Consider the following 26,286-nt stretch of genomic DNA (forward strand, 5'->3'; position numbering starts at 1 on the left):
CTTATACAGTTTCAGAAGTGATCTGAAGAGTGGGCCTAAAGGTCTTATTTTTATACCTGGTACTAGCATTGAAATTGGAGAGGCTTCTGGAGTTTCTCTCCCACAGAGGTGTTTGGAATGTCCTGCTCCATGTCCTGTCCCCAGGCTGTCTGCAGTCACAAATGCTAGTGTGATGTTATTTCTGTGTGAGCTGAGGCAGTGTCTTTGAAGTGCAAGTAGGGCTATGCACAGCTCCACCCATTCCCCCTTGCCACCAACACCCAGGCCCTCTATTGTATGTCTGTCTAGGAGGAATTTGCAAAGGTCAGCTGCCACCTACACCTCGTCATGTGACCCAGGAAACAAGCTGCAAGCACCAAATGGTTTGGACACGAAAATGGCAATTTTCTAAAAGTGGCATTTTCAGATTTGTGACCTAAAATCAGATTTTACCATTAAAGAATGTTTTACATTACAATTCCTCGGACACCAAACATGGCATTCCTACTTGCTCCCAAACATAAGGTATTACTTATGAAATGTAATGGGGTAACTCAATATTATCCTATGGGAGAGGTAGGCCTTGCAATAGTGTAAAATGAATTTGGGAGTTTTTCACTACCAGGACATGTAAAACCCAAAACTGCATGTTCAACTTTTTAAATACAATGAACCCTGCCCTATGGGCTGTTTGGGGCCTACCCCAAGGCTGACATATTTAATACAAAACAAGGTTTCGCCCTGGAAAAAGGTTTATTTTGCCAGGTCGAAGTGATAGGATTGAGACGTGTTTTTAAAGGGCTACTTAATTGGGTGGCACAATAAGTGCCGCAGGCCTACTAGTAGCGTTTAGTTGACCAGCATTGGACATATGGCATATGACTTTACAAGAGACTTACAGTAAAGTTAAATATGCCAGTTGGGTGTAAGCCATTTTTACCATGTTTGGCGGAGATAACACAAGCACTTCATCACTGGTTAGTAGTGGTAAAGTGCACATAGTCATAAAGCTAACAAAAACGAGTTCAGCATTCATGAGGAGTGAAGGCAAAATGTTTGAGGGTGACCCTGCAGAGAGAGACAGGTTCAACATATATTTATTGTTTTGATCCGATTATTTAGATTGTTTTCTTTGCTTTTAAATGGTCATCCAAAAGAAATATTTATTCAAAGGTCCATACTTGCACCATTGCACTACTTGCACCATTGCACCGAAGTAAGTTGTGGCTATGCTTTCCATAGTTGGGAAAACATTACATTAATGTGTTTGCTTTTCATTAGGCTTGGTACAGCATGTTACAAAGTAATCACAGTGTGCCTCTGGTGCCATGGAAACGCTGTGGCTTAAAACACACTGAAATTACCTGTCTCTTTGAAAAATATCTCTCTTACTTCATTTACTCCACCTATGAGTCAAAAAGCTATATTACTCTGGGGTGGGCAACTCGCTTATCTTTAGTCTGTCGAAAGGCTGAGGACTGAGCATCTCTGTGGTGCGAAGGCTGCTTTGCTCCAGTAACTGACGCTCACCCTCAGGTTTGCACCAACAACATGAAAATCTTCTACCTGTTGTTCGCTCTTGGTCTCGTCTTTTCTCACGCCACAGGTAAGCACAACACAATTGGGAGGTGTGGTAAATTGTACAACCATATTAATGGCGGTCAATTCAAGAAATGTTTGCAAAAAAGATATTTAAGGATTTTGGATTTATGCCTATAATTATCATACATTTTTTATTTTTTTTGTGGATTTACAAATCATGAGAATTTCTGTAAATTGTGGTTTCTGAAATGTATTCACCTTGGAGGGTGATAGGCTGCAGCATTAGACGTGGCAGAAATATACAACTGCACAAAAACCGATTTTTTTCTAAATGGAAATGTTCAATTTAATTCCATCTTTGTTGCTCGATTAATAAAAAAGTGACTGTACAATTGTACAAACAGACTAATTTTATCAAACAGTTTTGGACTAAATTCATCAACATTCCGTTACTCCGAGTTCCTATGGATTGGCACATGTAGGTTCTACCCATTAGCGGAAATAGACAAATCTATGAATAAGTTTTAATGAACCCCCGCCCCCTAAAATCTTGCAAAGGTGTACGCTGTGAAATTTGCAAACTTTATAGGAATATCTAGAAATCCCACTCAAAATGACACTGAGTCATTAGTATTTGTGACAAAATATAATTCATAATCTTTTAAGATTTTACTTCTTACCAGCTTGATGAAACTGCACGTTGGAGAGAAGGCTTTACCGTGTCCTGAAGCCAGCTCAGTCCACGTGCACTTAACAGATATACACCTTATCTCGAAATACAACCTTTATTTTATTGAATTTTTAGACTATCTCCTCAAACATTGCTTCACAGTGTTCATTTTGCTTGGCTACCCCTTGCATTTTGGAGGCAGGTGTTTCAGGATCAGTTGTCATCGTGGATCGGCATAACCTTAAAACAATAAACTCCTAGTGTAAGGTACCTCAACATTACACAGACCTGAAAGAAGCCATTACAGTCGGGACCATGGAGCTAGTGACTCAGGAAGGATTCTCCAACAATGAGATAATTATTCCGCTTTTCAGGTTATTACATTATTAGCAAATACCATATAAGACAACATAAATAAAACCTCTAGTGATGCTGATTAATAACCAGGGTCAAATTATATTAGGGAGACAAAACAGTAGGTTTTAACTTAACAAGATCAAATAAATGAATGTACAGCGTGGATAATAACAAGATTATATCAAAGAACACCTTAATATCGTTTTATAAATGTACATATAAGGAGTTTTACCTTCACCCAACAATCGCTCTAAGCCGGGTAACTGGTGGATGGCCTAAGTGTAATCTTCTTGCATAGCCTGGACATTAGCTAAGATTCACTGTTGGTCCATGGACTGCAGTGGGAACATCTGAAGGGAGGTCAGCATTTTGCATCTCAAATTAACAGAACTACCTACAACTTGGTAAACAACCTCCCAGCAATCTGCAGTTTGTCAGACTGTTTATCTCATTTAACACAACTTGATTTCATTGACTGCTCAAGTCCTGAAAGCCCCATTTTAGAACTGTAACTAATTGGTGGTCAAGATAACCGGATTTAATGCTGAAAAATCTGTTTTTTAATAACAGCTCTAAGCGTCATTGGCATCAAAGACCACTTTAAGTATCAAGTCTTTAGATCAGAAAACATAATTCACTCATTTGAACCCATGATATCATTTGATGCATTCCTGGCAGTTAAGCAGAGGCAGCATTTGACACTACACCCCACTGGTTACAGCTTCTACCACACAGTTCCCACTGTTCACTGCGAGACAAATCATTGTCTGAAAAGACATAATCACATAATGAAAACAAGCATTTGCAATGCAATAGGTCTCACGTTTGCTCGCATTAGAACGATTAGCGTTGCAAACTACTAACCGGACTTTTCTTGCCACATAATCTGATAATGAAAAGAAAATCATTTTCACACGTGCAAACCAACGGTCGCCATCAGCGTGATGGAGACTCAGAAACGGAAACAGAAATTTGCTTGCAGTGAAACATATCGGCAAAAGTGCAACTATACATGTAACCGGCAAAAGTGGAATTATCCATGTAACAGGGTCGATGTTAAGCAAAGCGCTCGACTACTGCCCAACGACATCGCACTGTGTAGGAAATGAAAAGAAAAAGTAGTGCAGAAGCCATTAGGGAAACACGAGCATCGAATGACTTCAGTAGTTTACCTGATGCTGTAGAGGAGGGCTAAACACCAGAAAAGGCATGACGTATGCATGTCTTTGACTAATGAAATCAAGGGAATTTTAAAAGGCAAGCTCTCGAACCAACAAAAGTGACGGGCGTGACATGGGTGTGATTAAAACCCACAGAGAGATTAAAACAGGCGCCAGAGCGCTTGTTCGTGCTCGACCCTAAAAAGATGTGGGGCCTGATTCACAAAGGTAAATTTACAAATTTTTGTAAGTTTACGCTTCTTCAGTCCAATAAGGATAGAACTCTTTTTGTGCTGAGTTCTTTGCCCTGACTGCGGGGTCTCAGCACTCCTAAACATACTATTAAAATGCAGTTTTGTGAATAATGAAAAAGCGTAAAATTACACAAACGTATATGTTTAAGTTTACCCTTGTCAAACAGGACAGTAAACTCTGTGTGTACTCTGTTCCAATATTGTTGGCCGGCCTGGTAGCTCAGTGGATTAGTGGATCCACAGTTCTGTGCTTGACCCCATGGTACAGGTTTGTGATCACAGTGGGACTACTGTGCATTTATCTCCTGGGGATAAAATGAGCACCGATGAGTTGAGTGGCACTAACCATCAATTTCCTGTCATGAATGCCAAGAGACTTCCTCGTGGGTAACCCTGCGTTCTACAGTACGCCTCCTATGTTTAATTATGAAAAGAACAGACATCACCACCAGGTCCACCGGCCAAGTAACATAATAAGGCCACAAAACCCTTGAGATCGTTACTCAACCTTCTTTTTCTAAATGATATCTTAAATATGTTTTTAGTTAATTATTATTTTTAATTAACATGATGAGTATTTTAATTCACCACACTTGTGCATCGTTCATTTTCAGCAGAGCTGCATTTGTGACTTGTGACCGACTTTGTCCAACTCTTCTAGCGGTTCAGAGGTGATCATGGTCTGTGACTGAAGTTATCCACCCCCACCCCTCTTAGAAACTAATCTGAGGATTAAATAATTTTCCACAAGCCCTACTCTTCTTTCAGAGGCAAATCTGACACACGACAGACCCTTACTCAGCTCTGCTGGTTTTTCAAGCTTTCCTACCACCTATTTCAAGTTTTACCATCCTTTTCCGAGGCAGACCTAACATGTGACTGACTCCTTTGCAGCCCTGCGAATGAGCCTTTCTCAGGTGACCATGACACCTGCATGTGGGGAACTGACCCGTTGATTAATAACTATCAGTCAGTGACGTAACGCAAAATGATGGGATTCCCCTGCAGAATATGAAGAGGGTCCCCCTGAAACTCCCGTATCTCACATCTATTCGTTAGTCCTGAGCTAAATGGGGGGACCCCTGCCCACAGTCCCGTTCACAGAAGGAAACGGATTTCAGTGAAGTCACCGCATCTTTTGTTGCTTAGCTTGAGCAACAACGCAAAACACGTAACAAACTATTATAAAAATACAGTAGAAGATAAGGAACTCAAAGTCCATATCTAGGGCAAGTAAAAGAATATATCATCTGGGAAATGTGACAAAAAGTTCGCAAAATTATATGAGTTCCATAAGTAATATAACAAAACAAAATAAAACGAAAAGGCATTCCATTGAAAAAGACATCATGTTCAAATGAATAGCAAATCAACAATAATGGAAAACGAAATACGCCATTTCTTAAACTAGTTTTAATACAAAGAAAATGTTTTAGAAAAAGTCAGTGTTAAAATACATCTTGTGGTAAGGGAACGAACACAAACAATATGTACAAAGTTAAAAGCTTTATCAAAATAGTCGCTAGAGGTCAGTGGTACTGCAAGAATATTCACTAAAACACATCAGCCCAAGGGTGCCCAGAAGCTAGGAGGCTGGGTTAAGTCAGTGACCTAGAAACGCACCGTGTCTATCCGGTGATACTGCCTGCATTTCAAGTTGTTTTTTTACAGGGACCATAAGGAGATGTATCCAGGGACAATGTTAACTTTTGAAGAAAACGGTGCACGGATGTTCCAACGGAGGAACTGTGTCCCCACAATATCTGGTCATCACAGACGCTGGTTTAAGTCCACTCGGGATTCCAGCACTCCAGTTAACAGTCACATTCAGCACAGGTCAGCAATGTAATGTGACAGGTCCGTTTTCAAGACAGAGTTTCAAGATTTGAAGGTTCCTCAGCAGTCAGGCAGACTTTCCACTGCAGACAAAGGCCATGACCTCCTGGGATATAATTTCTAGAGTTTGCATAGGCCAAGGTGGCGAGGGATCTTCCTTCATGTTCTTCCACTCATCACACCTTAAAAAACAAGAACTGGGGTTGTGGAGGGCCCAGAAAAGAAAAAATCTGCTACGCCATTTGACATCTGATCAAGCAATGCTAAACTCATTTCCACACTAAAACACTTCCAGTTTTGAAGCTAAATGACATAAGTAGAGCCCTGTGAGATTTTCTTTCTAGCTATCCAAATCCTTCAGCTTTCGTATGGTGAAAAGCGTCTTAACTTTAAAACACTTTTCGATAAAATGAAAGGAAACCATACATGCATTGCCCTCAGTCTTAACAGTGCTTTTGGACAATCTGATGACTCTCATGGGGGAATAAAACCTTGAATGATACTACACCATGTTCATTTTCTTTAAAACAGTGTCTCCCACGTGTACTCATAGAACAGCCACCGCCATGTGCACATAGTACAAAATCTTTCTTTGTTCACCTTGTCCATCTCACATCTCATTACCATTTTTAAATCTTGTCGTGTCAATTTTCTTCTTTCTCCCAGTTACCCAGGCAGGAGCCCAAAGTGTGCTTCAGCAAATCGAAAGGGATTTCCATTGCACCAATATGAGGGGTAACTCTATACAACTCTGTGAGAAATTGGGTTATTGGTTGAGGAGGGTGTAAACCCTTCTCCAGCAACAACCACAATCCTTGGTGAACTACAAAAGTCACTAAATTACTCTGTGCTTAACACTCTGGTACCCCGGCAGAAAAGCAGCCAGGCTTATCTTGAGGCACTGTTAAGTATTTATGCAGCACACAGGCAGTAATAAAGTGAAAACACAGCATAAGAAAAATCTCACACCAACTTAGGACGGAGTAAAATTCAATAAAACAATAAAGATCCAATCAGTAGAACCAGAGACATGCAATTTCAGAGTTTTCAGTGAGTATAGTGCCTAAAAACCACAAAGTGCCACTCATGTCATTTGGTTGTGTTACACCGGGGGAAAGTCACTAGTTCAGGCCAACCGGCATGGAGAGCAGGTCGGATACAGGGACCAGGTTAGTCCAGCTGAGATGTTACCTTCTCAAAATCTGGCACAAAGAGTCCAGTTCACGGGGGAGGAGGCTACGTGAAGCAGGCAGAGCCTCCCGGATGGCCTTTGCTATAGTGTGACGAGCAGGCCTGGCATTGTGGATGGCTGTTGCTGTAGTATAAAGCTCCTGTCAGGTGTCGTTGGTGGAGCTGGAGCTTCAGGTTGGCAGTCAGCGCCCGCTGTCCATGCAGTAGGATGCAGTGGAGATCTTGCGTTACTGGTCGCCCTGGCAGTCACTGTAGCAAAAAGAATCTGGCTCACTGGAGCTTCACATTGGCACTTGTCACAGGCTGCAAGATTTCTGTGTGAACGGGCCAGTTCATAGTTGTGAAGAGCCCAGAACTTCAGGATTTCTCCTTTTTTTTCAGGAGAAGCTCAAGTGATGCCCGCCAAAGGTCCAAGATCGAGGGAGACGTCTCATGGGGATTGGGAATTCACTCTAGCAGAGGCCAGCAGGTAGCTGGACAGATGCAGGGAGGCCTTTGGAGCATGTTGTGTCCCTGTAGCTCAGAACAGGAGGTCAACCAATTGACCCTTGGAGTCACTCTGGTAGTCCTGGATTCAAGGAGATGGTCCTCTCTTCTTCAAGTAGCAAGGCAGACCTCAAGCAGCAGGACAGCTCTCTGAAAAACAAGGCAGGCTTCAAGCAGCAGGACAGTCTTTTGGTAGCAGTATGACAGTCCTCTGAGAAACAGCAGTCCTTCTGAAGTCTTCCACAGGTCCAGGAGTGTACTGATGAGTTAGTCTAAGGGTCCAATACTTATACCTGGAGCCAGCCTTTGAAGTGGGAGAAACTTCTAGATCTTTCTACCTTCTCTTTTTGGAATTTCCCCCTTCCTCTGCCCAGGCTTCAAGATGTCTGGGGTGTCAATAGGCCAGTGTCAACTTCTTTGTGAGTGTGCCACAGGTAGTTACTTTGAAATGTAATTGTGGCAGGGAACATCTTCATTCCTCACATCCTGCCAACACCTAGACCCCCTCTGGCTCACTGTCTTGGATGAATAAACAAAGGGCAACTACACCTAGTCAAGTGACCCAGGCTGCAGGCACCCAATGGTTAGGACAAGAAAATACCAACTTTCTAAAAGTGCCAGTTTCAGAGTTATGAAAACCAGCTTTACTGTTACATAAGATTGCAAATCACAATCCATATGATACCAAATGACATTTCTACTAGTTCCCAATCAACAGCTATCACTTATTAAATGAAATAAGGTAACCTAGTGTTATCTTATAAGAAAGGTAGGCCTTGCAATAATGAGAATGAATACAACAGTTTTTAACTACCAGGACATATAAAACGTAAAAGTACATATCCAACTTTTTAAATACACTGCAACCAGCATAATGGGCTATTCAGGGCCTATGTTAAGGGTGATTTGTATGTATTAAAAAGAAGGATATAGGCTTGGCAAAATGGTTATTTGTCAAAGTGGAACTGGCAGTTTAAATTAAAACTGCACACAGGCTGCAATGTCAGGCCTGAGACATGTTTTAAAGTGCTATTTAAGGGGATGGCTGTGAGAAATTGGGTTGTTGGTTTGCTGGCGTGTGAGCCCTGGTCAAGCAACAGCCACAGCCTCTTGCAGGGTAAACCACAAAATTTAAATGCTTAACCCTGGGTAGCTTGGCACAAAGGGCATCCAGGCTTAGGTTAGAGGCAATGTGTAAAGCATTTATGGAGCACACAAACAGTAATAAAGTGAAAAATTATTTGACACTGAAATGACAAAAATCCAATTAGTAGAAATGGGGTTATGAATTTTTAAAGTTTTTAGTAAAAATGAGTGCCTAAAAGATTAAAGCGCCAACTGCGGACATCTATTTGCGGGAGACGGGGTAAAAATAAAAAGAAATATGGCAGACTGCAATGGACCGTGGTTCGAATGCAAGAAGTGGACTGGACTATGTGAGCGCTTACCTTGGAAAATTTTTTGAGAAAAATGTTTTGAGAGGGTAAAGTTCAGCAGGGCAAGGCGGCATAAGGTGCCCGAAGAGGGAGCATCATTGTTAGGGAGCCTTGGGTTGAAGCCATTGTAAAGATTTCTACTTTCTGAATTTTTTTAGGGAAGTCAAAAATCTCCAGGGAGATGAGGCAGAGGGCTATAGCCTAAGACAATTTTACAGGTCCAGATACCCCTTTGATGAAGGACCGCTGAACAGGACTTGCTGCTGCAGAGAAGAACGTAGTGGTAAAAAGCCACAAAGTCAATCTGATCTGCAATGCACCTCGGTCACATAGACAAGCAGGTTGGTACCAGTCTCCTCCTGGTTCTCAGAGCTGTTTTTGGCCAAAAATGCTTTAAGTCCTCAGTTTTTCTTTTTGCCCATCTGGACCCCTCTAGCAGCACAACCAAGTGTCTAGGACTGATGAGACACCATTAGGTGGGTTCTGGACTCACACAGGCTGGGTCCAGGTGGGGGGTTCAAGATGGTGGGAGCCTTTTGTGTCCCTGTGGCTCTCAACAGGAGGCCAGCAAACTAGCCCTTAGAGTCACCCTGATCATCGTGGGTTCAGATGAAGATGTGGGACTCAACTGCATTGTTGGCCTATGAGGGTTTGAGGCAGGCTGAAGGCATCCAAACAGTCCTTCCTAGTACAGAAAAGCAGTTTTGCAGAGTACACAATAGGCCACAGCAACAGATGATCCTTTGAGTGTCCTTCAGTAGGTCCAGGAGTGAAATGGAGACTGGGTCTGAGAGTCCTATTTCTATATCTGGTGCTCTTCCTCTGGAAGGTAGTAGAAGTTTCTAGAAAGGGTTCCTTGAAGTGCATGGACTTTCCTAACTCCCCTGCCCTGGCTCTAAGCTGGCTGTAGTGACAATGTGGAGGCCCTTTGTGTGAAGGCACAGCACAGCCTATTCATTTGCAAGTGAGGCTGTGCTCAGCTCCACCCCCATCCTGCCAGCAGATGGCCGATTCAGACATACCTTTCCATTCATTGTGTGACCGTCTGGTAGGAATTCACAAAGTCTAACTGTCAATTACACCAAGTCATGTGAACCAAGACAGGCTGCAGACACAAGAGGGCAGGAAAATGTCAATTTTCTAAAAGTAAACAAACACAAACGCACACAAACACACATGATGGACAGAATGTGGAACCAATCAAATATTCCCCCTCAGTCACAGATCTTGGTTTAATCCATCAATTCTTTTGCTCAATGTGCCACCCCAGTTTGGACCCAGCCATATGCAAATCAATCTTGACCCTATTTCCCATGGGAACAGTCCAGCCCAAACTGCCAGGCCAGGTTCTCCCTGGACCAGAAACAAGCATCCTGGGACCGGTTTCAGGGTATCACCCTTCATCAGCCAGGGTAGCTTGAAGCTAGTGGCATAGTGAGCCCGGAACCCATGTCTGGGTATACCCGGCACACTTAGGGCAACAAAAGCAAACAAACACAAATGATGGACAGAATGGGGAACCAATCAAACATTCACCCCCACATACCTCCAGGATTCAGATCTGTAGGATGTCACTGAATTACTTTTGCTTGGTAGATCTTGACCAATTTTGGAAGGGTTTAGTTCCTATTCTTTCTTTGTCAAATCATTTTATTTGGTTTTCAAGAGGCACATAGTGTGAACATCACATGTTGATAAATCAGTATGGGCCACTTTTACGAAATTTCGGATTTGCGACCCGCAAAATTGCGAGTCAGAGCGACTCGCAATTCGCGAGTCGCAAATCCGAATGTAGGATGGTGTCCCTGACACCATCTACGATTCGCAAGGGGGTCGCAAATGCCTACCTCATGAATAATCATGAGGTGGGTCGCAATTTGCGACCCCCTTACGAATGGCAGCCCTCACAGGCATGGTGGCCTGCTGCGGACAGCAGACCACCATGTCTGTGACTGCTTTTTAATAAAGGAGTTTTTTTTTGTAATGCAGTCCGTTTTCCGTAAAGGAAAACAAGATGCATTACAAAAACAAAAAATGAAACGTTTTCGTTTCATTGCTCTGAAAAAATGTTTACAGTGACATTCACAACGGGGAAGGGGTCCCTGAATGAGGTATGCACCCATTTGAAATGAGGTAGCACCCATTTGAAATGGGTGCAAACTGCGTTTGGTTTGCGACCGCGTTCGCGGTCACAAAACAATCCTACATTGCACTGCAAGTTGCAATTAGAAAGGGAACACACATTCCTCATTGTGAGTCACAAACCTGTTTTGCGATTCCCAGGTTACTGAATCGCAAAACTCGGTTTGTGCATTGCCAAGTGCTTTTTGCACGTCGCAAACAGCGAAATTAGCTGTTTGCGACGTGCAAAAAGCTACCTACATATGGCCCCTTATGTATAGAGCCAAAAATAGAAAGAAATATACAACAGTACCCCTCCCCCATAACAGCCCACAGACACTGAATCATAAATGTGAGCATTGTGACAAAAGTATTGTCTCTTCCCGTCTACAAACACCCCAAACCATATGTCTCTCAGTGCCTCTCCTTTTGCTCTCATCAGCATGGCCAAGAAGTCTATTTTTCCGCATTGATCTGCACTTCCAAGGAGTAATATTCCATCCAACCCCCCAGACCTTCTAAAAATTACTGGGGACAGCCTAATATGGTGTTTGTTACCTTTTCCACCATCATAAATACATCCTGTAAGAATTATTCCTTTAAAGGTCCGTTTTAATCTTATTTATTTTCTTCAATGTGATACAATAAATCAGGACACCTTCAGCATAGCCACAATCCAACCTCTCCACACTCCGTACTCCACGTCCGTTTTCCTCACCATTCCATCCTTGACATCTACATTACCTCATCATATTCCATATTGGAATAATGAAAGATGACATCATTACACATCCCTTCCTCTTCTCCAAGTTTCCAGGGTTGGACATCTCTCAGAGCCCTATAGATGGGCAATGTCCCTCTTCGCCACCACCAGTCCAAGGCCACAGACGAGGAGCTTAGCAAAGGGCAAGTCAATATCATTAGGAATTCCCAGGAAATTGAATTTGGGGTCAAGAGGGATCTGTTCCGATAACATCCCCCGAAGTTCCCTCACAAACCTTGCCTAGTGTTCCGGAAGCACTGAGCACCCCCAGATTGTATGTAGGAAGAAGCCGATGTTCCCAAGACAGCTTAAACAGTTTGGGTGTTGTGCCTTCCCCATTGCATGTAAGCACTGTCTATCATAATATATCCTATGAAGGATCTTAAATTGAATCAGTCTCAGTCTCGACCTAATAGCTGCTTCTCGTGGGAACATCAATGCTGCCTCCCAATCCACATCTTCCAGTTCCCCTATGTCGGTCTCTCAGCAGCTTCGTAGTCTAAGAAGTATGTCAGGCATGTTGTTATTAATGCTCCTATATGTCATGGACACCACCTTTGTGTCTAATCTCTTCATTAATAATCTACCTTCTAAAGAGGCATAGTCAGGTATCCCCTCCTCAGCAAGGCCCTCTGCTCTCCATGCATGCCGCAATATTGTGCATAATGCAGGAACTGGGTCTTATTAAGCGCATACTCAGTTTCAAAGGATGTGAAAGGCATTATACCCCTCCCATAAAGTCCCTCACTTTGGAAAAAGCAATACAATCCCAAGCTTCAAAGCACGTCAGTTTACTAATTTCCGGTAGCCAATGTTTCTCCTAGAGGGGGTCTTCCTTGTGGGTAGGCGGTGCCATTCTAGTACAGTGGTAACCCTGGACCAGGCAGTGAGGGACACCTGAGTGGCTGGTAGAAGGCGTTGTCTCCCTCCTCCCTCATAGAGATAGTGGAGACAAGATTTCCCCTCCCACTGCAGTCTCACCAGTCTAAACTTAGGGTGGTCCACTGGGACAAACATCCAGTCATTAATGTTAATAAGATGAGCGGCCCAGTAGTACACCACTAAATCAGGGAGAGACAAGCCCTGATGGTATTGGTTACATTGTAGCATTTTAAGGGCAATTCTAGGATGTTTCTCCTCTGATAAAAATGTCTCATGGGAAGGCAGCAAAACATTCTAGGGGGGATCCGGTAGTATGTATTTTGTAAAACATATAGTACTTTGGGAGAGGGATCACCTTAAACAAGGCTGCATGCCCCTTCAGTGTGAGAGGAAGACCTCTCCAGCATTCCATGTCTGTTTGGCAGACTGACATCACACTCCCCAGGTTGTTGGTATGGCAGAGGTCCACCATATGTGTCATATGTATACCAAGGTACTTGAATCCCTCTTGCAAACATTGAAGATGTCTTGGTAGGGGGTGGATGGCTGTTTCTTCCTGCGGGGTACATTGGATGGATTTGTCCCAGTTTATCTGGTAACCAGAGTAGATCCCATATTCCTGAATAGGTGGAAGAGTTGTGGGAGGGACACCAGGGGCTTTGCGACATATAGGAGTATGTCATCTGCTTATAGTGACATGCATTCCTCTTCCATCCCTTTCTCCTTCAGAACTCATGTATCCCCCGGTGGGTACGGATCATGCACGCCAGGGATTATATAGCAAAGGCAAATAACAAGGGAGATAGGGGGCATCCCTGCCTAGTACCCCTTTCAGTAAGGAACTCAGATGAAAGGATCCCATTTACCCTTACTGCCGCCGCTGGTTTGCAGTATAGCAGTAACACCCATTCCCGATATCGATGGCCAAACCCAAATCTTGCCAATGTACCTTCCAGGAAGGGCCAAAGCACTGCATGAAACGCCTTCTCAGCCTCAAGGACCAAGAATATGTGTGGATCTGGACGTTTCAGTATCGCGCTCAGCCAGTTGTTTGTGCGCCTCAGATTGTAATCTGTGGAGTCTCCCAGCCTAAAGCCAGACTAGTCTCTGTGGATGAGGGGAATCATAACGCCTTGAAGGCGTGTTGCTAATACCGTGGCAAGAACTTTCACCTCTATGTTTAGGAGGGAAAATGGTCTTTAGGATGCACAAGATACTTTAGGCCTTCCTTCCTTGTGAATAACAACTATCTCGGCCCTCCTCAGATCAGGGGGGAGAGTTCCCTGTTGTCTTACCTCTAGGAACATATTTAGGAGGTGGGGCTAATAGCCAGGCAAATCGCTTAAACAATTCCGCTGGGAACCCATTAGGGCCGGGGACTTTGCCAGAGCATAACCCTGCCATGGCAGCCTTCACCTCTTCCAAGGTGATGTCACATTCTAAGTCCTCACGTGCCTCTGCGTCTAATACTGGAAAAGATACATCCTGTAAGTATATCTTAATTAGAAAGGCATCTTTCCGCTGTCTTGCGCTGTACAGATCACGGTAGTAGCAGGTGAAAGCCTCTGCAATCTCCTTGTCCGAAGACACTCCTACTCCCTCAGGATTCACTCCTGTATCCACCTCACCTCCACCCCCTCTTTCTTAGCCAAGCTAGGAGCTTCCCTGCTTTATTTCCAGTTTCATATAGCCTATGGCTGGTAGCACACAAATGACTCTTTACTTCCATTTCTGCAATTTCCCTATATTCGGCCCTCTTTAATTCTGGTGTTCAGAGAGCAGGGGGTCCGATTCATGGTCCAAGGCAGCCTCAAGTACCAATAGATGGTGCTGTAGTTTTTCTAGGGCTTCCAATGCCTTTCTCCTCTTTTGGGTCACCAAGTTCTAGGCGCTATCACTAAGCATTGTTTGTATGCTTCCCAGAGGGCTACTTTGGACTTGACCGTGCATATGTTTTCCTTGAAATATAATTCAGTATCCACCCATATCCCATGTGCCACTTCTCAATCTTGCAGGTCCCAGGCCCTTAATCTTCATCCCCGCACCCCACCCCCTCAGCTCCCCAGATGCACCACCAGGGGAGAGTGGTCAGACCCAGTCCTTGTGCTAAGCAATTCACCCGGTGTATAGTCCCCACCTCTTCTGTTGGAGTAAAAATATAATCCAATCTAGAAAATATATTATGGGCCCCAGAGAAGTAGATATACTTCATGTCAGTGGGGGGCACGCTGCCACAGAACAGACAATCCAAGGGCCGCAGCAAAACGGTAGAGTGGAGTAGGGGGGCTGGACCAGTCAAGATCTATCACCATCACATTGTTAAAGTCTCTCCCTAGAACATGGAGTGGGGAGTCTGCCTCCAGCAGAATTTCTTCCAGTTTCTCTAGCAAGGTAGTCTGGATGCTGGGTGGGGCATATACGCTCAGAAACTTGACCTCCTGCTTACTCCAAAACCCCTTCCCCCCCACGTACCCACCAGCTGGGTCTGTCCTCTGTCTAAGGAACTGGAAGGGTGGGGTCCGACAGATCAGGGTTGCCACCTACCTGAAACCGGAGGTAAAGCCTGCGTGTGCCGATGTAACATAGGCCCCCTATCCAGGAATTCATACTGTGTGCCTTTAAGATGTGTCTTCTGTAAAAGTACGACATCTGGGTGCAACATCCTGATGTATTGGGACACCAAACCTCATTTGACCTTGTTACCCAGTCGGTTTACATTCAAAGATAACATGGTGAGGGACTTTGATTCCATCAGAGGACACTCTTTGTTGCTACCTGTAGGGGTTATCTTAGGTCTGAGGGAGAGGAGTTGCGAGTGCCATCTCTTCCAGTGTTCCTGATGTCTACCCCCTCAATTCCCCACCCAGAGAGTTTGGGGTGCTCCTCCAACCATGCCCAGGCATCCTCTGGGGTATGAAAGAAGAATGTTTTCTTTTGGAACAGGACCTTCAATTTATCTGGGAAGAGGAGCATATACTGTAGCTGAAGGCTTTGGAGTTTTGCCTTCACAGAGTCAAAGGTGCAGTGCTGCCTCCGAACCTCCCTGGTATAATTGGGGAAAATAAGGATCTTAGAGTTCTCCTGTCTGACGTCTCCCATTTTGCGTACCTCTGCAGGATCATATCCATGTCCTGGAAATTTAAGAAGCGGGCCATCACAGGTTTGGGGGTAGGGTGCACCTCGGAGGAGGGCTGCCCCCCAGTGCCTAATGGGAACGTTCAATCACAAAACAGGCAGAAAGCTTATTGGGCGGAAAAACGCGGCACAGCGTGGCACTTAAGAAATGAAGCATGTTTGTACCCTCGGCCCCCTCCGGAACGCCCCACAAATCGTTAATTGTTTCTGCGGGCCCGATTTTCTGCATCCTCCATATGCCACATAATATCTTTATTGAGGATCTTAGCCTCTGTCATCTCTTGGCATAAGTCTTGGACGGAGTCTTCAAGATCTGGTATCCATGTTGTGACCCATTCTGCCACGTTCCAGAGCTCTTGGTGTAGTAGGATACCTCCGAATGCACCTCTCCCACTCGCCCCTCCAGGGCCTCTCTAGAAGACTGTATTGCCAAGAAGAGGGTAGCATTTTCTGGAACTACTGGGGGGTCCGGAGCCGGTTGAGGGGGGGTGGGGGGGGTCATTGCCTTTGTGTAGTGGTTCATTTTCCCTTGCCAGGGAGGCTTGGTTTACTTGTCTCTCGCCATTTCCTTGTCTCTCGCCATTTCGCTGTGGCCGCCGACCTCCACAAGGATGAAGTAGACAGCTGTGGAGTGGCTGGCACCCAAGCAGTGTGTTCCTAGCAGCTTCAGGGGTGGGGTGGGAGGCCAGCGGGGAGAAGCAGCTACTTCCAATCAGGATACTCCGTTAATGTCAACAGTGCCACAGTAATCAGGGACTCTCCCGAGACTTGGGGTGAAGTGCATAATATCGTAGTCCCCACACAGGGTCAAGGCAGCCCTGCCGAAGGAAAGAGGGGGGAGGGCCGCAGTAATACAGGCATCTTCTGGCCTGGCTGCACTGGATGCCAAGGTGTCCCCTCCGCAGGGCCCCATCCGTACTCTAGGGCCCTTTTCCACCCAGTGCAGTCACAGCTTCAGTAATTTTGGGGGGGGGGGGGTAGCCTTCCCCCCACCCCCAGAGCCTGCTGAAGAACAAGGGGGCTCCACACAGTCCCCTTGTGCACAGGTGACAAATGGTGTCCCCTTCAGCCAGGTCCTGCAGGAGTCCACCGCATCCCTCAAACCACTGGGGAGCGAGGAGTGGCCCACAATCACTCACTGCCGGGGGGGGACACACACCAACCCTAGCATGATATATGCCCCACAGCGCGACATCGATGGCAAACCCGAGTTAGCCCAAGGCTGGAGCCCAGCGATCTCCCGCAGGCCTCCAAGGCAGATCCCCAGCCTACCCGCTCGCCTCCGGGCATCAGGCGGGAGGGTCCGCGCAGCTAACCAGGGTGGAAAAGGCACTCTGGTGGCCTCTTGATCCTCCATGGGCAGTCCCAGACAAGTGACAATGTCGGCACCCGGCAGGGAGGAGGAGTTGCAAAGCTGTGCGGCACGCCCATCAATCGGCTGTTGGGAGGTCTGCGGCTTATCTAACAGGGCAGTGGCTGTGGATCTCAGGCTGCATCATCCGACAAGTGCCCAGTGGTCATTCTCTTTGACCCGAACCAGGAGGCAGCAGGATATATACCAGGATTATTATGTAGCCCGGCGCCGAGTTTGCTCAAAGAGCATCCATCTCCATCGCCATCTTGGCTGCGCCCCTAGTCTCTATTCTTGATGCAAAATCAGTTGCTGTCACAAGTAACCTAGCCATCAAATTTGTTTATACATAAATCACTCCATAAAGTAGGTCCTTGTTTGACCCGTCAGCCTTAGGGTGGCCTTCCCACCAATTTCTTTTTGCCTTCACCCTCCTATTTTGCTGACTTTGTTATTGTTGGTTTTATTTCACCTACTGTTAAAGGTGTCCAGAGAACCAAAATCCAAAACTTGGGACTTGGAAATATTTTGGGAAAACACTGCTCTGAGAACCAAGAGGAGACCGCGACCCATCTGCTCATCTATCTGCCCAAGGTGCACCTCTGGTCAGCCAGACTTTGGAGCAGCTCCCACTAACATCTTCTATGCAGCATCAGATCCTGTTCAGTGGTCCTTCGCCTCAGTGTATGCAACCTTGTGGAATTCTCGTCCACAACATCCTCCAGTTTCGTTCCGCTGGAGATTTTCGACTTCCAAAAAAAGGGACTTAGGGTCTGATTTAGATTTTGGCAGATGGGTTATTCTGTCACAATGGTGACAGATACCCTGTCCGCCGAAATATAAATCCCATAGTGACTTTGACCAACAGCTCCCTGACGATGAAGCCTCCTCCTCGAACACCATCTGCAGGCTTGCCCTGCTGAACTTCTACCTTCCCAGCTACTTTTTCTTCAAATTTCTCCTAAGTCCGAAGGTAAGCGCCAAACGGGTCCAATCCACATTTTGTATCTGACTTGGGCTGCATCCGGGTCGGCCATATTTTTAACTTTGACCCAATCTCGTGCTACTAGATGTCTGCGGTTGGCACTTTGAACTTTTAAGTGCTATTTTTTACCTTACATTTTTTAAATTCTCCTCTGAGGTTCTACTGGTTGCATTTGTATTGTTTTGGTGCCCAAATAATTTATTAAAATGTATTCTATTTTTCTAAATTGGTGTGGGATCTTCTTGTGTTGAGCTTTCATTTTATTACTGTTGCATGCTGCATAAATACTTTACATATTGCTTCTATGTTAAGTTTGATTGCTTTCATGCCAAGCTGCCAGAGGGTTAAGCACAAGTTAATTTAGTGTCTTTATTGGATCACTCTGGCAGGGATTTTAGCAATTTTGAAAGTAGCACCTTTAGAAAGTTGCAATTTATCTCCCATAACTTTTCTGAGGCCTTCTGTGAGTTTCAAACTGCCTGGCCTGTTAATTGCTTCCCCATCAGAACTGCATATTGGACTCAGGCAGTGAACAGTAGGACCTGGATGTGGCTGGAAGAGGGCCATTCTGCCTAGATGGGAGGACCGGAGTTGTTCCTTGACCCACTTATATTTCAAAGGAACAGCTTCAGCACACCCACAAAGACCTTGACACCGGGCTTATGTCGCCCCAGACATCTCCGGACCTGGACAGGGAGAAAGAAAGTTCTAAAACCATCTGTGTGTGGTGGAGGGGGGGACTCTAGAAGTTGCTCCCACTTCAAATCCGGCACCAGGTATAAACATAGAACCCTCAGACCAACTCATCAGTTCATTCCTGGACCTGCAGAAGAGCACAGAAAGACCCACTTGTACTCCAGAATACTGCCCTGCTGCTTGAGGCCTGCCTTGTTTCTCAGAGGACTGCTGTGATGCTATCAGAGTCCTGCCCTGCTGCTTGAGGACTGCCTGCTGCTTCAGGGCTGCCTTGTTGCTTGAAGGAGAGAGGACCATCCTCATGAACCCAGGACTACCAGAGTGGCTTCAAGGGTCAGTTGGCTGACCTCCTGTTCTGAGCACAACTGAGGGACACAAAAAGCTCAAGAGGCACCCCATCAACTGTCCGACTGACCTGCTTAAACAGGTCATGCCTAGACCTGCATTTGGACCTGCCTGAGCCCTGCTGGCCTCTGCTGGAGGTATTTCCTGGTCTTGGACTCTTCGCTAGTATCAGTTGAGTTCCTCCTGTGGAACCCTGAAGTTTAGAACTGTCTGTGTTGCTTTCTCAGCTGGATTTGTGTAGTTTTGGTTTCATTTTATTTAATTATTATTATTTTTATAAATCGGTGGGGGATTTTTCATATGTTGTGTTTGTATGTGTGCTATATAAATACTTTGCACATTGTTTAGTCTGACTGCGTTGTACCAAGCTACCAGAAGGTAAAGCTGTTTAACTAAGTGCCATTTGTGGTTCACCCTGGCAAGGTTTGTGGTTTTAACTCCCTTAGTCAAAAACCCAATTGCCTACACCAGGCTAGGCCTGATTTATGTTACTTGCAGCTAATTCCGAGTTAATCTGCTTGTTTTAATGTTCCTGCTTTATAAGTGGGGCAATTAGGCAAACATCTATGATGCCTTTTATCTTTGTCTTTTTGATTTTGTTTTTTGTATTTAGAATTCTATTGATGCACTTTTATTTTTTTTGCAAAAAAATCTGAAATAAAGTTATGATAAATTTTGGATGAACTTAGTATAGAAATCTATTATGCCTGAAAGCCCTCTTACCTCTTCTTTTCAACTTAGGAATTCTAATTTGGAAATGCTTTTCACTAAATCTTCTTTAAGAGCTACACCTGAAGCAGAGATGTTGTAACCTAGATATTCAATTTCAGTTTTTCCCTTTCAACGTGAAGGCATTTACTTACATATTTTTTTAGCATTTTACTTAATTTTACATCATGTTTTTTCAGCTGAAGTTCTACGCACCAATACGTCATCCTGATAAAAGTGGAAAACTTAGACCACCACAGAGTTTAAACATCATGCGCTGGAACACAGCTGAGTTAAACACTAAACCAAATTACTTTTTCTGCAAAACAAAAAGTCCCAAATGTTGCAATAAATAAAGTCAAGCTTTTCAAGTCCTCATGTAATAATTTGTTGAAGTTCAAGTGTGCTAAAGAAGTTTGCACCATAATAATAATATTTCTGAGAACTTGAGTATGAGGAATCACCTAGTACACATTTGTTTAAAATTCTCTAATTTATACATAGACATAAAGCACCAGATAAAAGAACCATAGGCGCCATCCAATCTGCACATTCCACAGATGTAATTATTCCACCTACTCTAGCTTCTGCAATTCTGCTTGCACTCTTTCTCTTTCTGACACCTTGTAACAACTTGTTCTGACCCTTCTCTGACCTATATTTAGTGCACATATTTTTTTAAACACCACAGCGTATCCTGGCAAACTTTGAGGTTCTCCTTTAAAATCATTTCAGCACATTTCTCTTGGTTTAAATTCTGATTTAGTGAAACACTGCAAATCTCATTGCTTAAATTTATGGCTTCTGTTGATCAAGGTCCCACGTTGCACCCGGATATACATACATTTCCTCCAATTGTTGGTGCATGAACCTTCCCAACACAGGTACATCCCCTGAATTGAATGTTGGCTTTAAAATACCTCAAGACCTACGCGTCTTCCTCAATAGTTGCCTGAATTGGCATTATGATTTAAAAGGTAGGAAGCTCTTACAATATTTCCTATTCCCATTCACCCTATACGCTGTGTAGGAGGATCATCTTCACAAACTTCTATACTTTTATTCTAGTTCCCAATTGATTTGCAACATTTAATAAAATGCCATTTATTTCTTGCATATTTTGCATACAATGTATAGGGTAGGACAGCCTTTAAAATTCACATAATGCTCTGCAGCTCCGCACTTGAAACAACTGGCTTCCAGGCTTTTTGGTCTAAGAAATTTTGTTCATTTTTTTCATTTTGCTCCTTGTTCATTGGTTTATATTAGAAGACTACTATGAACTTCTCTTTAACTGCTCAAAACAATGCAATGAGTGTTCAGGTTTTTTCAAATTTATGTTACTTCAGAAAGAGACAGATAGTCTTTCAACTGGACCTCTTCTGATATTTTGTCTAAGCGACAAAGTAACATGAATTGATTACAGATACTTTTTATAAAGAAGTGCCAAAATTGCATGCAGATGCTAATTTTATTAATTCTGTGATGAAGACCTCTATTGATTCTTCCTCTAGGTGAGAGCCTCTACCAAAATTGTACCTTTCCAATACTGTAGTTATGCTGTGGAGGTATTGTAAATCCCAAATCCTTTTTTTCACAAATTTCAAATTCATTTAAGTAATCTGACTTATTCTTGCTTAAGTCAGGCAAATTGTCAAAAACCTCTTTCACCTTGGGCCCCCAATGGGTGCATCAATAACAAGAGTTTCCTTTCTGTATGTTGGTGCCACATACCTTGGAATAATGGTTAAAGAACGTTTCCACTAGGTCCATTTTATTGGTGGTTCCCCCACTCTGGGTAGGAAATATGGAGGAGCAGACATACCCGTCAAGCCAGGGATTGAAGAACAGTAAGTGGGTTGAAATTTCAAGGTAACTATGGCTTTACAATACAAAATAAGAGAGGGAATTCCTCTATGCGTGTGGACAACCAGTAGCCTGTAATTTTAAGCCTGCTTGCACTAAGGAATATGTAGTTGGGATGTGACTACCACTGCTTTGATAGACAAATATTAAATGTACATTTTGGTCTTCAAATAGCTGTGCTTGCATGTCACCTCTTTAGAGTCTTATTTGTGCAAAACAAAATATCAAAATGCCACACTATGAAATAAGTGTGGACATCACTCCCGATAAGCACCAATTATGCCTCTAGAGTGGGTGTGTCAACATTAAAGATGCTTACACTACAGGCAATGTGTGTGCATCACCATCACACATGACAGGAAACTATTATGTCTTCAGTGCTGTGCCCATGAACAACGAAGAAGATGTCTGCTCAGAGAAATAAGTGCGTGCATCACAGTCACTTGTGACATGCACCCATAATATCTCCAATGGTGTGTAAATCATTTATGATGAAGAGGATGGTCATTTTTTCAATATAGCTTGCTCAGAAAAAGTTGTGGGACTTCTGTTTTATGGTGTTCCACTAATCCTTTGATTGGCTGACATAGGAGAATGCACATGGCTACACACACACACACGTGCACAATCCTGCAGAAGGGTAAATGGCAGTTGTTGGTCAGACTTGCAAAATCAGCTGTGTCACCTAGTTATAGGCTATGATTGTTGGTAAGTAGGGGGCTTCCTCTGACCTTGTTCCATTCTTCAGACATAGGCGACATTTCATTCATCACAGGCCAGGCAGGTTGCCTGACCACGGTGCAGCCTACTCTTCACTCGCACAGTCAGGATGTAGAGATAAGAAATAACACCTTTGCTCTCCTTTGCGGTTTCAAAATTTACTCAGCAAACTTGATGATTGAATCCTGCAGGCTCTCTGTTGCACCTGTTATAGTCTGTATGCAGCATACTCTTTTTATCATAGTATTGCACTCGATCTGTCTTGTTCAAAAAGGACTAGCTTGATGAAGTGACCTACAAACTGGATGCAAAATTACCAGATCATAGAAGTGATCTGCACCTTAACTGATTTAATGATTGCTGGAGGTATATGAAGAGTCCCACTCGTCCGCAATGTAACATCCAGTTAATTAAAGATGCTGAGTTCATCAGGTATGTTCAAGCTCTTCTTTATTGGGACACCTCATCCACCACCTTCAAGTCAACTGCCCACTCTCAAACCATGCATTTCTTTTACCAAATGTTAAAACTCCATCCGTAGAATATGGAATCCTGATGAACATCAGGGTACCACACTTCATCTTTAGACAGTCTTGGAATCTTATGAAGTAATGATCCTGATTACATTTTCATTCATTGTTAAGCAAGGATGTGATGTAAAGTAGTCGTTCTGACAACATTTTCAATTCAGAAAACATCTGAACTTAGTTGACATACATTTAACAAACAAAAGTTTGCTAGTTGTTGGTGCATCAATTAACTATAACTTCCACTTTGAATAAAGGTTCAACAATACTAAATACCAACCACCTACATCCATAACACATTTACACCAAAACTGCAGGCTTCTTCACAGTTAATGTAGGTGGGTGGTCTTGGAAGCTGTGCTATCATGGCGTATTGTAAATAATTAATTCCATGTGTAAAGTTGTCATGTAATTTATTTTCTAACAAGGAAACAATTTAAAGTTCTAGGGGTTTTGCATAAAGGATTTTAATGAACATTTTCTAGTTCAAGGTCAAGGGTACAAGCTAAGTACACAAAGAGGTATATATAAAACTGTCAAATGACACCATACCACGTGTGGCACATTCAGGTAGTCTTGTATTTTTATGGTAATACACTTCACTGCTGAGAACCATAGTTCCATGACTTGAATTTGAAACTCAAAGCTACAAAACCTAGGATTCAAAATGCTGTTGGCTGAGGGTCCAGAACTAACTGATTGGGCACTGATGCTATGGAGCCATTTGTTAGCACTCATTGCTTATTCATGTTCTTTTACTGTCAAGCTTTTACTCCAAAGTAAGATGCCAAGTCAGAATAACACAGTGTATCACCTGAGATGCAGAGGATGATGATGAATCTAGTTTATGGCTTATATGAAATATCAGCCAGGATGAATTGGACAGTCATGAATTCCATAAGCTTGACTGAAGGTAGCACCTGTGGACCCCATGTTGCAGATGTTTTAGGAATCTTGACCATTATGTCATATGCTGCTTTCTAGATCATGCTCCTGTCTGTAGCCCTTCAATCCTTCCTCATTGTTTACATTTTGAATGTGCCACGCTCAGCATTCTCTCAGAGATCATCTTTAAGCAGCATGCGCTGTTATTCTTTCCCTGAATTAGGTGTCATCTTTACAGTGCTTCTAAATATCTTGCAATGCCATAGCAAGTAAGACAAGGGCTCAATGAGTTGACCATTTTGACTAGGAATCATTATATGTAGTGAAGTCGGTGATAACAATATGCCTGCATTAGAGGTATTTGATCATTAACTGTATGCCAAGAAGAAAAATGTTCATACAAAGTTAATACAATTCTTTAAAGTGAAGCAACTTGAACATATAAGATAGTAACTTGAAAATACAGGATAAACTAAAAAGTGGTATGAGAGTGAGTTCCCATGCTGTACATCGATTATCTTATGAATATTTGCTGAAAGAAGAAATACAAAAACTAATTTGTTATGTTTATTTGTTGTCCTGCAGCATTTTCTAGGGACTCAACTTTATGTGAAATTAAGATGCATGGTGTTTGTCGGCAGGAACTTTGCCATGTGGATGAAGTACGCAAAGGGCCCTGCAGGGGAGGGAAACACAACTGCTGTGTGTCCGTAACGGCTGTGGAAGCTTGGGATAAATGAGTCACAGAAGAAGACCAGAGGACATCCCTGAAAACACATTGAAAGAAAGATTAATCAATAAAGCATGGCAGCAGATATATTTTTAGCTTCCTCGATTGATATTCAGCAGCTGAATGTACATTCCAACTTGTATGTTGCCTTTGTTTCTTCAGCCAAACACGTTCTAAATAATTTCTTTAACAAGAGCACAGTCTTGCTATAGCATCGAAAATAAAGTCTCATGTCTGTCTTTCTGTGCTTTCATGCTCACCTGAACACTTCTCTTATGCAATCACATCAATACACGTCTTAGTAAGATGCACATTGCCTACCTACTTCCATTAAAATTAAGATAACCACTTCATAATTCTTGTTTTAATTAGTATGATGTTATTTGGACTAAGGGCCTGATTCAGAACTTGATGGATGGGTTAGCCGTCACAACGGTGATGGATATCCTGTACACCAAACTCTAAATCCCATATAATAGAATGGTATTTGGATTTGGGACAGAATAACTCGATCGCCAGCCAATCTGTAAATCAGGGCCCTAGGGGCCTGATTTAGAGATTGGCTGGTGGGTTATTCTGTTACAAATGTGACAGATATCCCGCCCTCTGTATTACAATATTCTTTTTTTGTTGTTGTTTTTATTGAGATCCAAAATCAAAACTTAAAATTCATATTACGCTCAGAACGATAAAGACCCAAAACATTTATAACATCATATTTCATTATCCAATACCATCACATGGCAGCAAAAGCATCCACAATTCATCAGGCTAATACTAGCATTTCTCCAATACTGACCCCAACAACCCTTAGACTATTTATTTTTTATAACCAACTTTTATTGGATATTTGAACAACAATGTCACGTACAGGAAGACATGCCTCAAATTCTCTCTTATACATTCTAATACAGATGTACAAATAAACCGATCCATAACAGTCCTCAAGTAAGTACTGATTACAATCACACAAGTCCCAACCATCCATCCCATATCCTATGGTACTTGCCCTCACAGCCCCTTGTCTGATAAACGGGTCTTTTCATTTGATAACACCAGTCCACTCCCCTCTTCCACATTTGCGGCGATGAAGGAGTCTTAGAGGACCACATTCTAGCAATGTCTCTCTTTGCGATCAGTAGTGCCGTACCCACCAGTGTTCGGATCACGGTGCCATCAGTGCATTCCACCAGTCATTGTCGTCCAGGGAACCGATCCAGGATTCCCAGCGAGCCCGTAGAGGTTGAAAGGACAGTGAGGTATTTAACACAAGTGTGCTGTAGATTTGAGAAATTCCCCCGGCTCCAAGGGTTCCCATCATCACCTTGGCCTGAAGTGGGCTAAATTCAGGTCGGAGGGTGCCATCGCTAATGTGGGTTCTCAACGCGTGCCGAAGTTGCAGGAATTCATGAAACTGTGTCTGGGCCAGAGCATATGTTTCTTGAAGTTGCTGGAAGGACATCATATGCATGCTTTTCCAGATATCTCCTACCATTGTTATGCCTATGCTATCCCATTTCAAGAACCCTTCTAAGTTGGCATCCTCCCGTAGCCACTGTCCGCGCCATAGGGGAGTAAGCTGTGTGATTTGGCCCCACCACCTCGTCAGTTTCTGGGTGATCCTCCAACCATGGAAGACCTGGCTAGTGATTTCGGGGATA

The 26,286-nt window shown here is 43.5% G+C and overlaps 1 long non-coding RNA gene across 1 annotated transcript; it reads left to right on the forward strand.

The window, feature by feature from the left end:
• Positions 1-1,283: 1,283 nt before the first annotated feature.
• On the forward strand, positions 1,284-24,714 carry LOC138296739 (uncharacterized). The gene is made up of 2 exons (XR_011203886.1): positions 1,284-1,585; positions 24,481-24,714. It is a non-coding gene; the product is annotated as an uncharacterized lncRNA (long non-coding RNA).
• Positions 24,715-26,286: the final 1,572 nt, after the last annotated feature.

This window comes from Pleurodeles waltl, chromosome 5, assembly GCF_031143425.1.
Source record: "Pleurodeles waltl isolate 20211129_DDA chromosome 5, aPleWal1.hap1.20221129, whole genome shotgun sequence".
NCBI lineage: Eukaryota > Metazoa > Chordata > Amphibia > Caudata > Salamandridae > Pleurodeles > Pleurodeles waltl.